General features: G+C 41.5%; 1 protein-coding gene across 2 annotated transcripts in view; it reads right to left on the reverse strand.

Annotated features, from left to right (window-relative positions):
• Window positions 1-12,883, reverse strand: part of LOC138637022 (bone morphogenetic protein receptor type-1A-like) — a 35,887-nt gene that overhangs the window by 22,660 nt on the left and 344 nt on the right. The gene's annotated exons all lie outside the window — the stretch shown is intronic.

The following is a 12,883-nucleotide window of genomic DNA, read 5'->3' on the forward strand; positions in this document are numbered from 1 at the left end:
AGACATTAAGACCATCTGTAACCTGGCCGTGACCTTTGACCTCAACGTATTTAATGGGAGACGATAAGACAAAGACAACATGGACTCACTTCGTAAACAAACATTACAGGAAGTTTGCAGAACAACAGTCAATGTCAAAATAAAAGTCAAAGTGGTCACTATCAAAATAAAAGACATGACATGGTGGTTCAAAATAGAGTAAAACTGCTCACATAATCAGGGCTAGCCGTGAGCATGGTGTGGAGGATGATGCTCCTCCTCCTCCTCCTCCTCCTCCTCCTCCTCCTCCTCCTCCTCCTCCAACACCACCCTGCTGCCGCCAAAACTAACACACTCAGCTGGAAAAAGACTCGGAGACGGTGCGGAAAAGTGTGTTGATGAGCTTTAGAGAAACAGTGTGTGTGTGTGTGTGTGTGTGTGTGTGTGTGTGTGTGTGTGTGTGTGTGTGTGTGTGTTTCCCTGACAGCGGTGGGGATCCAGCCGCTGAGTTATTATAGAACAGACGAGGAGAAAATAGATGTCCGAAGACGGGGGCTGAGAACGGTCACGAGGTTGGTGAAAAAACAGCTGCTGCTGCCCACACACACACACACACACACACACACACACACACACACACACACACACACACACACACACACACACACACACACACACACACACACACACACACACACACACACACACACACACACAGACACACACACACACCTCGTTTATGGCCGGAGAGGCGGTGCCAAGAAAAAGAGAGCGACGGAGGGAAAACCAGATCGTTCTCTCCCACACACGAGGATGAAGAGGAATGAAACATTTTTTCACCCCCAAACAGGAAGAAACGCTCTGGTTGGAAAATAAAATAAAATATAGACTTCAAGATTATCACAATATTTTATGGTACTTCTGTGGAAATGATAAAAAACACCCCACAAGTCTGACAGCCAACCACACGGTCTTCCAGTGTAGTACCACGAAGAGCCACCAGGGACTGCCTCCAACATTTAGGGGCGGGGCTGGCTTGATTTGACAGGTTTCTAGCATAGGTGGGCGGGGAAGTTCAGATTTTTGTCATGTATGAATGTATTTGTGTTTTTCTGGGTTTTAAAAAAACATGTCGAGGAAAAAGGAACTTTCCAAGACTTTATTTAACTGTGAGCTAAAAAGGAACAAACTTCATTTTTATCCTCATGTTTTCGTTAAATCTATTAATTGCCACGGAGATATGGTATGCATTATATTTCATGTAAAACCGTGTTTTTTAAAGTGTGTGAACTCGGTTTCTTTTTGATGATGTCATCTACTGTTCACACTTTGATTTAATTGTTTGATTGTCCGATCTGATTTATTTCCTTTGATGAAGCTGCTTGTTGTTCAGCTGCTTTCTGTGTTTCTTACTTTGATTTTTGTGAAAGTGAATCGTTGCATAACAGCAGCCTTTATTATTTTGCTGCAGTGATTCTTTAAGTGTGATGTCGCAGCAAACACACCGACTGTTTTAAAGAGCCGACGGATATTCATGATCTCAGAGGAGAGTTTGATCTCTGAGTCGCAGCCAGCAGCAGCTCTGCTGTTAAACAGCTGACGGCTGTGGATGCAAATTCCTTTGCGGAGTGACGTGTGATGAAGGTGTGAAACCGCAGGCTGCCGGGAAAGCTGAGAAACCGGTCGGAGCGTCGACCGGAGGAACGGAGGCCGTGACGGCACGTCAACACAGAGGACGTCCCGGTGAGGTGGGACGGTCGCAGGATTCACCTCCGGACACCACCACACGCTGCTGCTGCACTGCTGCAGCTGCATCACTGCTGCACGCAAACAACTACAGACAGGAAGTGGAGGACAAAAACCTCCGACTGAATCTGATCATGTAAACAGAAATATGATGATCAGGTGTTACGATCTCTTAAATCAACTTCTGATCTGCTGGAAACTCAAAATAAAAGGTCACTGTCAAAATAAAAGGTCACTGTCAAAATAAAAGGTCACCGTCAAAATAAAAGGTCACCGTCAAAATAAAAGGTCACCGTCAAGACAGTAACTGTCAAAATAAATATTATTCTGATCTCTTTTCAAATCAACTCCTGATTTGATGGAAACAGATTTTTCTTCCGTTTCTGACTTCCCTCTCGAATGTGAAGCCCAATAATGGATCAATTACTTGATTAGTTGATTAATAATGTGACTAAATTGAACATTTATCTGTTAAATGTTTTTTCCATCACAGCCCTGTCGGGGGTTAACGCTGCGCAGCGTTGTGTTCCGGGTCAGACTTTCACTTCCTGTCACAACTCTATTTATGACGGTACACAAACTCCACAGAGCAAACTGAATGTCTTCATTCCTTAAAAAACTAAATTACAAAACATTCATTTCTGCATGTATTTTGGTTTTCTCTGCTTGAACAAAATCGTACAGAATTTTGAGCCCAAACCTGCAGACGTACGGAGAACTTTAAACACTGTTACACCACGAACCTGAACTGTATATTTAAATACTGCAACTCTGAAGAAGACGAACATATTTTGAGACGTTTAATGAATCATCTTTCTGGTTCAGTTGCAAAACCAAAGTTTAGAAGGACGACAGAGAAAACGGTCCAAACTGATGCAGACGTTCAACCAGGTCACGTCCAACTCTCCGATATGATCATGTTTAGTTTCCTGAGATTTCACGGCCTCTGCGTCGTCTTCTCCTTCAGCAGTTTCACAGCAGAATAAATGAACCTCCAGACGGATCGTGTTTCTGCATGAAGCTGTTTGAGGAGTTTATTCTGCTCTCGCTGCAGCGCCTCGTTTTCAGCCATTAACAAGTCAGCTGATCAGAAGTCTTCACTCTGATTGGGAAACGTTTATATTTCATCATCAGACAGCTGCGGTCTGATATGAACCTGCAGTAACACACAGCTGCGTCTCTGTTGAGCATCTCGTTGCCCCGGAGACATCTACAGATTTACATCCTTTTATGGCTGCCATGACGACGGCCCAGAGCCGGCCGGTAGGCCCCACACAGCCGCCGTCTTCGGTGTGCGTGCGTGTGTGCGCCGGACGGCGGCAGGAAGTGGAAGCGAGTCGTTCAGACTTCTGATCGCAGCAGTTGAAGCCGGCTGGCTTTCGCAAAACCAACAGAGGAGGACGAAGACGGAGGGACGAGGATGGAGGGACGAGGAGAAGCTGATGCCATCAAAGTGGACCGCTAATTGAAATTAAAGACCAGAAATGGGGGTGGGGGGGTGCTGGATGGAAAGCAGCCAAGAATAAACGCTTCGCTGCAGATTTCAGTCCTCAGACGTTTCATTCTTTAAACAGATCAACTCGACTTTCACTCAATAAAAAGCTCAATTTAATGAAGTAAAAACAGTCTCATGATTTGAGCTTGGTTAACTCTTTAGACCTGAATGTCCTGAAGCTCCTCCTCCACCGTGATGGGGGGCGTGGTTCTTACTGTTGGCATGGTAACGAAGGCCTCCCTTTCCCACATTTCAACACATTGATAGTCGCTTTCACAAACTTTATAACATCTTGGCATCAACGTTTTTGAGCCAAAGCGATTTAAACATTGATTTTCCTGCATGTTCATTAGCAGCTGCAACAATAAAATAAAAAAATAAACCGGCTGAACATCGACAGACAGCAGATTCCTTCAGATAATAAACGGCACCATGACGAACACGTCGCTGAAACAAACCACCACAAACATCTGGAATCAGCTGGCTGAAGGATCAGCGTGAAGACGCTTCTGTTAGCAGAGAGCTGACAAGGCGATTCAGGACGCAGGGGTCAGGGGTCAGAGGTCACCGTCACTTCAGCGGGATCAGTGCACCTATCAGGCAGCAGGATTACCGCCAGAGGAAAGAAAATCCGTCTCAAGAATGAAGCTGGAGCCTCGAACGAGGTGAGAAACCTGCAGACGGAGATCTGAGACTTCATCTACATTAAACTATTTATTAGACTCGGATGAAACATTTCTGAGAGAACTCCAATAAAATAAATATGATGTCACCCGTAACCACGAGCACCTGAACCCCCCAGAACGCAGAAGAAAAGCCGATATAGTCGGTTAAAAGACGAGTCGATAGCGACGCTCTCGACGTTGGAACATAAACTTCAAACAAAGAGCTGTGAAGTAGAAACGCTGACTGAAGCAACGACTCGCTGACCTCCGGTTGAAAGTCAGAAAACGCTCCTCAGCTGTGTGATGTGCTTTTTGTGTGTTTTGTGGTGAAAGAACAGAAAGCTTCGTTGTGATCCGACTCTGCTGCGGTTCGGTTCAACTCTTCAGACGCTTTCAACGCTGCAGGAATGCAGTCGCCTTTTTTTTTTCCCACCTGTCATGTGACCTCACAGAATCACGTGACCTCAGAATCACGTGACCTGAGAATCACGTGACCTGAGAATCACGTGACCTGAGAATCACGTGACCTGAGAATCACGTGACCTCAGAATCACGTGACCTCACGCCACCACCCATAATGAGTTTTCCCAGCAGGTTGGACTGGAAGCGCTGCGGTGAGCCGGTCTGAATTATTCAGAGTGTATTTGCAGCAGAGATCGATACCATTAAAGGACCGCTGGAGACGGAGGACAGAGAGGACGTGGAGGACAGAGGACGGAGGACAGAGCAGACGGAGAGGACGGAGGACGTGGAGGCTGCTTCAACCTTCAGCTGGCGGCAGACGGGAAGAATCTCCAACTGAACTAATCTTAAAGGTAAATTCAGATTTATATTTGTTTTTGATAATAAAGAACGACGCGGTGCAAAAAAACCTGTTAAAGTTTCAACAGTCTCACGCACTGAATTGTGCAGCGGTGCCGTTTGGACTTCCTGTAAGTATGTGATGTCATAAACTCAGTGATGTCAGCATGGCCAACTGGTTCGACCTTTAATGCTGAAGAAAAAAAACACAGACCTGTCGTTGTGTCACAAAGCTAGCAAGTTACAAGACCGAAGAAAATCTGTGGGTGACCTGAGCATGCATCAGCCAATCAGAACAGAGCGTCACTGACATCAATGAGCCTTAAAAATATAACTATAACTAAATATCAAAACTGAAAATAAAACATTGTAAAGTTAAAATATGAACCTTTAAAGTGTTTCTGGACTGTTCCACTTGCATTGTGGGTAAACAGATTTGAATTCAGCAAACGTTAAACTGTTTTATGAGGTAAATGAGTTAAAGTCAATAGTACAGGTAGGACACAGCATGCCACAACTTCCTGTATCCATTTCAAATTAAAAGTTTTGACCTTACAATTTCTTCTTTTTTTTCTAATCTTGTTTAGTTCATTGACGAAAATTGAACCTTTTGTGAGCATTAAAAGAAGTCTCAGAATTTTTACTTTAATTCATGAAAAATAGGAGCAAAACACAAAAGTGTTGTGTTTATATTCGTAACTATGGAAACAAGATAAATCAGAAGATAAATCACAGGTAGAATCTGTTACCTGTTCACCTCTTTAACATCTTACACAAACAAATCCAGGCTTTCTGCCCAAAAAACAAAAAGTCCAGAAGCTACAAAACCAACGATACTGCTGCAGCCAAGAGCCACCTCCTCCTCCTCTTCCTCCAGGAGCTACAACCTCCTCCTCCTCCATCCAACCACCTCCTTCTCCTCCAGGAGCTACAACCTCCTCCTCCATCCAACCACCTCCTTCTCCTCCAGGAGCTACAACCTCCTCCTCCATCTAACCACCTTCTTCTCCTCCAGGAGCTACAACCTCCTCCTCCATCCAACCACCTCCTTCTCCTCCAGGAGCTACAACCTCCTCCTCCATCCAACCACCTTCTTCTCCTCCAGGAGCTACAACCTCCTCCTCCATCCAACCTCCTCCTCCTCCTCCAGGAGCTCCGACCTCCTCCTGCAGGAAGCCGAAGGTCTGCCTGCAGCCGTTTCACCTTTGCCACACATCCAGGAGAATGAAAACACAGCGCAGGATATAAAATATCTCTGCAGGGACGGGGGGGCCGCGGAGGAGGTGAAGAATCGTCCCTCTGTGTGCTCGCCTCCCATTTACTGCCTTTATTTATCTGCCCTGCTGCAGCAGAGAGGCTGGACGTATGGAGGAGGAGGAGGAGGAGGAGGAGGAGGGTTGCATGTTTTCCTCCCCAGCTCAGCCACTCTGTCTCCAGTCCTCTGGAGGGGGGGGGGGGAAGGCAGACAGAGGAGAGCGCTGGAGATGTGAAACCTGATCTCCTTCCCTGCCTCCTCCTCCTCCGTCCCTCCTCCACCACTGCCACCTCGCCAGAGAACCTCCGAGACTCCCGGAGTAATCTGATCCTCGGGCTTCGAGACTGGAAACACAGCCGGAGAGGAGGAGGAGGAGGAGGAGGAGGAGGAGGAGGAGGAGGAGGAGGACAGGGAGAAAGAAGGATCTGTTTCTACACAACACACATCATCAGCTCTGCTGCTTTTAAAACACACCTTCAGAAAACAGAGGGAGGAAGACGACAGGGAATCCATTGAAGCTGTCGCACCGACATAAAGGAGAGAAACTACAGGAGCGCGGGAGGGGGGGGGGGGGTGACGAAGAGCAGCTGAGGAGTTTTCCTGTTGCAGATGGATGTTTGGAGTTTCATCTGGAGGATTCATACATTTGAGGTTGAAACCAACAGGAAGCTCTCTGATACAAATGAAGTGGACAAAATAATAGAAACAGCAAGATGCATGGCTGAATGAGCATAAAGTTAAAACCACATTTATCTCATATCATGAAGGTACAACGAGCGATGCGTTCAGGAGCTATCTGGGAAGTGGGAAAGTTCCAACCTCAAAGTGGGAAAAGTCACCGTGTTGAACTGGGAACGTCCCAGCAGGAAGGAGGGAAGTTTGGAGGTCCGACGAGTTTCTTGGGGAGTTTTGCAAGCAAATTTTACAATCATAAAATATACATTTCTCACAATCATTATCATTATTATTATTATTATTATTATCAGCATATATGCCTGAAACGATTCTGAAAATGTGGAAACTCCAGAGCAGATAATAAACAAACAACATCCACAGATAGAAAACATGCAAAAGGAGGGAAAAGTCTTTGAGTTCATTTGATGATGAAGAACCAGAACCAGAACCAAAACCAACACAGACCTGCTTCTGGTTCTGGTTCTGGTTCACAGCTGATTCAATTTATGAATCTTCTAAGAACCGGGGTAAAGACCCGTTTATGTCTCTACTTTTCCAACAACAACAACAACAACAACAACGTGTTTCCTTCATGGTTTTTTTAAAAAGCCGCTCTGAAAGCAGCTTCCTGTCCAACATGTCGGTTCTTAAAGAACGGGTCTAAAAACAGGCAGAACCAAGATTTATTAATCATTTATTCACCTGACGATCGTTTCCTCCATTAAATCAATAAACTTCTTCGTCTACAAGAACAAATACGGATCAACAAGACGTCTTTGATGTCTCGTTTTTATTTGACCAACGGCTCAAAACTCAGAAATTCACCGACAGTCACAATATTTACAAATGTTTGATATTTTTCCTTTAAAAAAATTAGTAAATTGATTATTTGATTGTCAAAATATTCTGTAAACGTATTGATTAACGAACTAAACGTGAAACCAGCAGCAGACGTTCCCAGCATTACTGGATCTTTCCCTGGAGAGCGGTCCGGTCCCGGTACCGAGCGGGTCCGGTGTCCCGGTAAGAATAGATCAACAAAGACCGAGTGACAGCAGCGAATAATCAGAGAGACGCTTCATGAAGTCTGAAAGAACAATAATAAAGTTGTTCCAGTCGTTTGGTTCAAATCTGAAACACGACTCAGAAACTACAGGAAGAACAAACCAGCTCTGGGTGAATCCGCTCTAACTTCTTTTGGGTTTTGTGATGAGTGACAGTTATGGATTACTACACCAGTTAAATAATGAATATTGGTGTTTATTGGGCGTCTCGGAGAACAACAGCTCGTCACTCGTCTGTCAGCCGCTCTGTTATTTCGGTAACAGCTCGGCTGAGGAATGTACAGCTGTCACTCGGATAATGTTAGATTTTAACTTCTAACACTCCCTCCGCCCTCACTGGGTGGGGGGGGGGGTAAATAGTCCTCTCTGATTGGACAATAGAGCAGTTTTATGGTGTATATTCATTGTATTTTCCCATCATGCACTGCGCAATTTAAAAAATAGAAATCATTTCATATTCACTGTGAACTTCTCGACTATTCTTCAAAGACCTGCCAACATTTAATCTTTAAAATGAGGGTGAAACTCACCTGCTGACAAATCAAGTTATTGATTGTTGATCTGCATCAAAGGTAAACAAGTAAACAGAACTTTGAGCTAAAAGACTTTAAATTAGGACAATAGGTGCAGATTATTTTATATTATCTTAGTCTTAGATGATATTCCTTCACCAGAAACGTGTTTTAATATTTACATGAGCATCAGAGTGAAGTTTTAATCCTTTTCAACAAGTCTGAATGTTTACGACACATTAACGTAGTGACGAAAGATGTTTATACGTAAAGAGTGACGACCAATCACAGCAGCCGATGAGGTGACGGAGAGAAAAAGAGGCGAACAAACAAAACAAACCTTTTTTGGGGTAAAAATACTAAATTATTTGGTCAACATGGTCGGCCATTGCCCGACGGCACCGTTACACCTCACTTCCTGCCAAATACTGCACCGTGTTCACGGACCGGCGGCGCAAGAAAAAACATCTGAAAAGTTGTGATGAAACTTCAGTTTGAGCTGCTGCTCGAAACTGAAGATCAACGATGTCGCCGACGGATTCACGCAAACACGGCAGGAAACTCGAAGGGTTGTTGGGCTGCATGCAAAGTTCACATGTTTACACACACACACACACACACACACACACACACACACACACACACACACACACACACACACACACACACACACACACACACGCACGCACGCACGCACACACACACACACACACACACACACACATTGATTCTTTGGGTTTTACTAATTAAACAGTTCAGGATGTCAAATTTATGCACAAAAAAATAAATAATCAATGTTATGTTGTAAAATTAATCTGATCTAAATGCTGATGTCAAAACATCTAAAAAAAAACCAACTCCTTTTCAGACCCAAATTTATCATCAACTTTTACTATTTAAACTTACTAAATTATTGTATTATTGGTTTATAATTACCTGACTTCAATGGAAGATCAGGATTTTGTTTGAGACGATAAAAACACCCTGAAATAATTAAAGGAATCCTCATATACGTGATCAATAAAGTTTAGACTTTATTTCTTTTACCAGAAAATAAAACGGATTAGTTTAAACTTTTACGACACACTGATTAATAAAAAGGCAGCTTCAATTCTTTTATTAATCAATTCAGTTGATTGAAGGTTATTTAATCTGTAGTATTTAATATAATGTTGAATTTGTACTGATAAAGCAGTGGCTGAAGAAGTAACTCCAGAACAAGTAAAAGTATTCATAAATATGGGAGTATTATCAGGAAAAAGTACATCAACTATTAAAAGAAAAAGCAGAGTTTTACTGACACGTTGTTTTCTTAGATTAATATTACAATTAAATTATTGTACATCATAAATCATCATTAATAAACTGTCCGTTTGTTTTTTTATGGTGCAGAAATGCATCATTTTTTCATAACTTCATTATATGTTTATGTCCTGTGAGAACTCATATCAGCTTTAAATCATGATGCGTTTTTTACATTTAATCTGAGAGGGATTTCTATTGATGGATTATGAAGGAGAAGCTCCTGTTGTAAATAAAAGGAACATTTTAATCCTTTAGTTTATCACAAAAATTACAATTTAAAGGAAAAACTGGAACCTGAAAAAGCAATTAAAGTAGTGCAATAAAATAAAGTACATCATCTGCCTGGAAATACTCTGGTAAAGTGCTTTAATATTGTACTTGAGTAAATGTACTTCGTTACATCCAGTTACTGTAAATGTGTAAATATGAAGGCCACGTGACTGACGGGTCGTGTTTCCTATTTACTGCAGTGTTCATTTAAATTACTGTAAATAAAAAGCATACTGGGGCAGTGAACGTCCCCCAGGTGAGCAGAAAGGTGCTCCTCAGTCCGGCTGCAGATGTTCAGAGAGCCTCCACGACCAGCCGCCTTAAATCACACAAAATCTGAGTTGACCCTGGTACACAGTTAGCCCAATGCTAACTAGCTCAACAAGCGGTTTTAACGAAATCCAAGAAGTTGAAATAAAAACATCAGAAATATTTAGACTTAAAAAAAAGAGTGTGCTAACGCAAAACTTTACGAGCTTTGAAAGTTCGCTCGATTAAATAAGTTTAACTGATTAATAATCAGCTGCTTTAATCTGAGTATTAATACAAATATAATGACACAAGAGTTATGTAAAGTATGTTGGTGAGCCGAGACAGTAAACAAACTGCAGCAAACAGCAACCAATTAATGTTGGTCCGGTTGTTTACAGTAATGTTGGTCCGGGTGTTTATAATAATGTTGATCCGGTGTTTATAATAATGTTGGTCCGGTTGTTTACAATAATGTTGGTCCGGTTGTTTATAATAATGTTGGTCCGGTTGTTTACAGTAATGTTGGTCCGGGTGTTTATAATAATGTTGATCCGGGTGTTTATAATAATGTTGGTCCGGTTGTTTACAATAATGTTGGTCCGGTTGTTTATAATAATGTTGGTCCGGTTGTTTATAGTAATGTTGGTCCGGTTGTTTACAGTAATGTTGGTCCGGTTGTTTATAATAATGTTGATCCGGGTGTTTATAATAATGTTGGTCCGGTTGTTTACAATAATGTTGGTCCGGTTGTTTATAATAATGTTGGTCCGGTTGTTTATAGTAATGTTGGTCCGGTTGTTTACAGTGATGTTGGTCCGGTTGTTTATAATAATGTTGATCCGGTTGTTTATAATAATGTTGGTCCGGGTGTTTATAATAATGTTGATCCGGTTGTTTATAATAATGTTGATCCGGGTGTTTATAATAATGTTGATCCGGTTGTTTAATAATGTTGATCCGGTTGTTTATAATAATGTTGTTTACAATAATGTTGGTCCGGTTGTTTATTAATGTTGGTCCGGTTGTTTAATAATGTTGATCCGGTTGTTTATAATAATGTTGTTTAAAATAATGTTGATCCGGTTGTTTATAATAATCCGGTTGTTTATAATAATGTTGATCCGGTTGTTTATAATAATGTTGATCCGGTTGTTTACAGTAATGTTGGTCCGGTTGTTAAAATAATGTTGATCCGGTTGTTTATAATAATGTTGATCCGGTTGTTTATAATAATGTTGATCCGGTTGTTTATAATAATGTTGATCCGGTTGTTTATAATAATGTTGGTCCGGTTGTTTACAGTAATGTTGGTCCGGTTGTTTATAATAATGTTGATCCGGTTGTTTATAATAATGTTGGTCCGGTTGTTTATAATAATGTTGGTCCGGTTGTTTATAATAATGTTGGTCCGGTTGTTTATAATAATGTTGATCCGGTTGTTTATAATAATGTTGATCCGGTTGTTTATAATAATGTTGGTCCGGTTGTTTATAATAATGTTGGTCCGGTTGTTTACAGTAATGTTGGTCCGGTTGTTTACAGTAATGTTGATCCGGTTGTTTATAATAATGTTGATCCGGTTGTTTATAATAATGTTGATCCGGTTGTTTATAATAATGTTGGTCCGGTTGTTTATAATAATGTTGGTCCGGTTGTTTATAATAATGTTGGTCCGGTTGTTTATAATAATGTTGGTCCGGTTGTTTATAATAATGTTGGTCCGGTTGTTTATAGTAATGTTGGTCCGGTTGTTTACAGTGATGTTGGTCCGGTTGTTTATAGTAATGTTGATCCGGTTGTTTACAGTAATGTTGGTCCGGTTGTTTATAATAATGTTGATCCGGTTGTTTATAATAATGTTGGTCCGGTTGTTTATAATAATGTTGGTCCGGTTGTTTACAGTGATGTTGGTCCGGTTGTTTATAGTAATGTTGATCCGGTTGTTTACAGTGATGTTGGTCCGGTTGTTTATAATAATGTTGGTCCGGTTGTTTACAGTGATGTTGGTCCGGTTGTTTATAATAATGTTGATCCGGTTGTTTATAATAATGTTGATCCGGTTGTTTACAGTGATGTTGGTCCGGTTGTTTACAGTGATGTTGATCCGGTTGTTTATAATAATGTTGATCCGGTTGTTTACAGTGATGTTGGTCCGGTTGTTTACAGTGATGTTGGTCCGGTTGTTTACAGTGATGTTGGTCCGGTTGTTTATAATAATGTTGGTCCGGTTGTTTATAATAATGTTGATCCGGTTGTTTATAATGATGTTGGTCCGGTTGTTTATAATAATGTTGATCCGGTTGTTTATAATAATGTTGATCCGGTTGTTTACAGTGATGTTGGTCCGGTTGTTTATAATAATGTTGATCCGGTTGTTTATAATAATGTTGATCCGGTTGTTTACAGTGATGTTGGTCCGGTTGTTTATAATAATGTTGATCCGGTTGTTTACAGTGATGTTGGTCCGGTTGTTTATAATAATGTTGGTCCGGTTGTTTACAGTGATGTTGGTCCGGTTGTTTATAATAATGTTGATCCGGTTGTTTATAATAATGTTGATCCGGTTGTTTATAATAATGTTGATCCGGTTGTTTACAGTGATGTTGGTCCGGTTGTTTATAATAATGTTGATCCGGTTGTTTACAGTGATGTTGGTCCGGTTGTTTACAGCCCATGAAGGTGTGTTTGACGTCATCATGTCTTGTTCTTATTCATTCATCGGATTTTAAACGACGACAGAAACTGAACTAACTTTTCTTTCCACGGCAGCAGCCCGGACCGGATGCGTCTATCACCTGGAGCCAAAACAACTTCAAATCTGGTCGCTGAATTCCGACTAATTTCTAAAAGTCTAAATAAAAATA

The sequence above is a fragment of the Brachyistius frenatus genome, unplaced genomic scaffold (assembly GCF_029030835.1).
Source record: "Brachyistius frenatus isolate BFR_SWC_R1_liver_20210118 unplaced genomic scaffold, ASM2903083v1 Contig_424, whole genome shotgun sequence".
NCBI classification, from domain to species: Eukaryota; Metazoa; Chordata; class Actinopteri; family Embiotocidae; genus Brachyistius; species Brachyistius frenatus.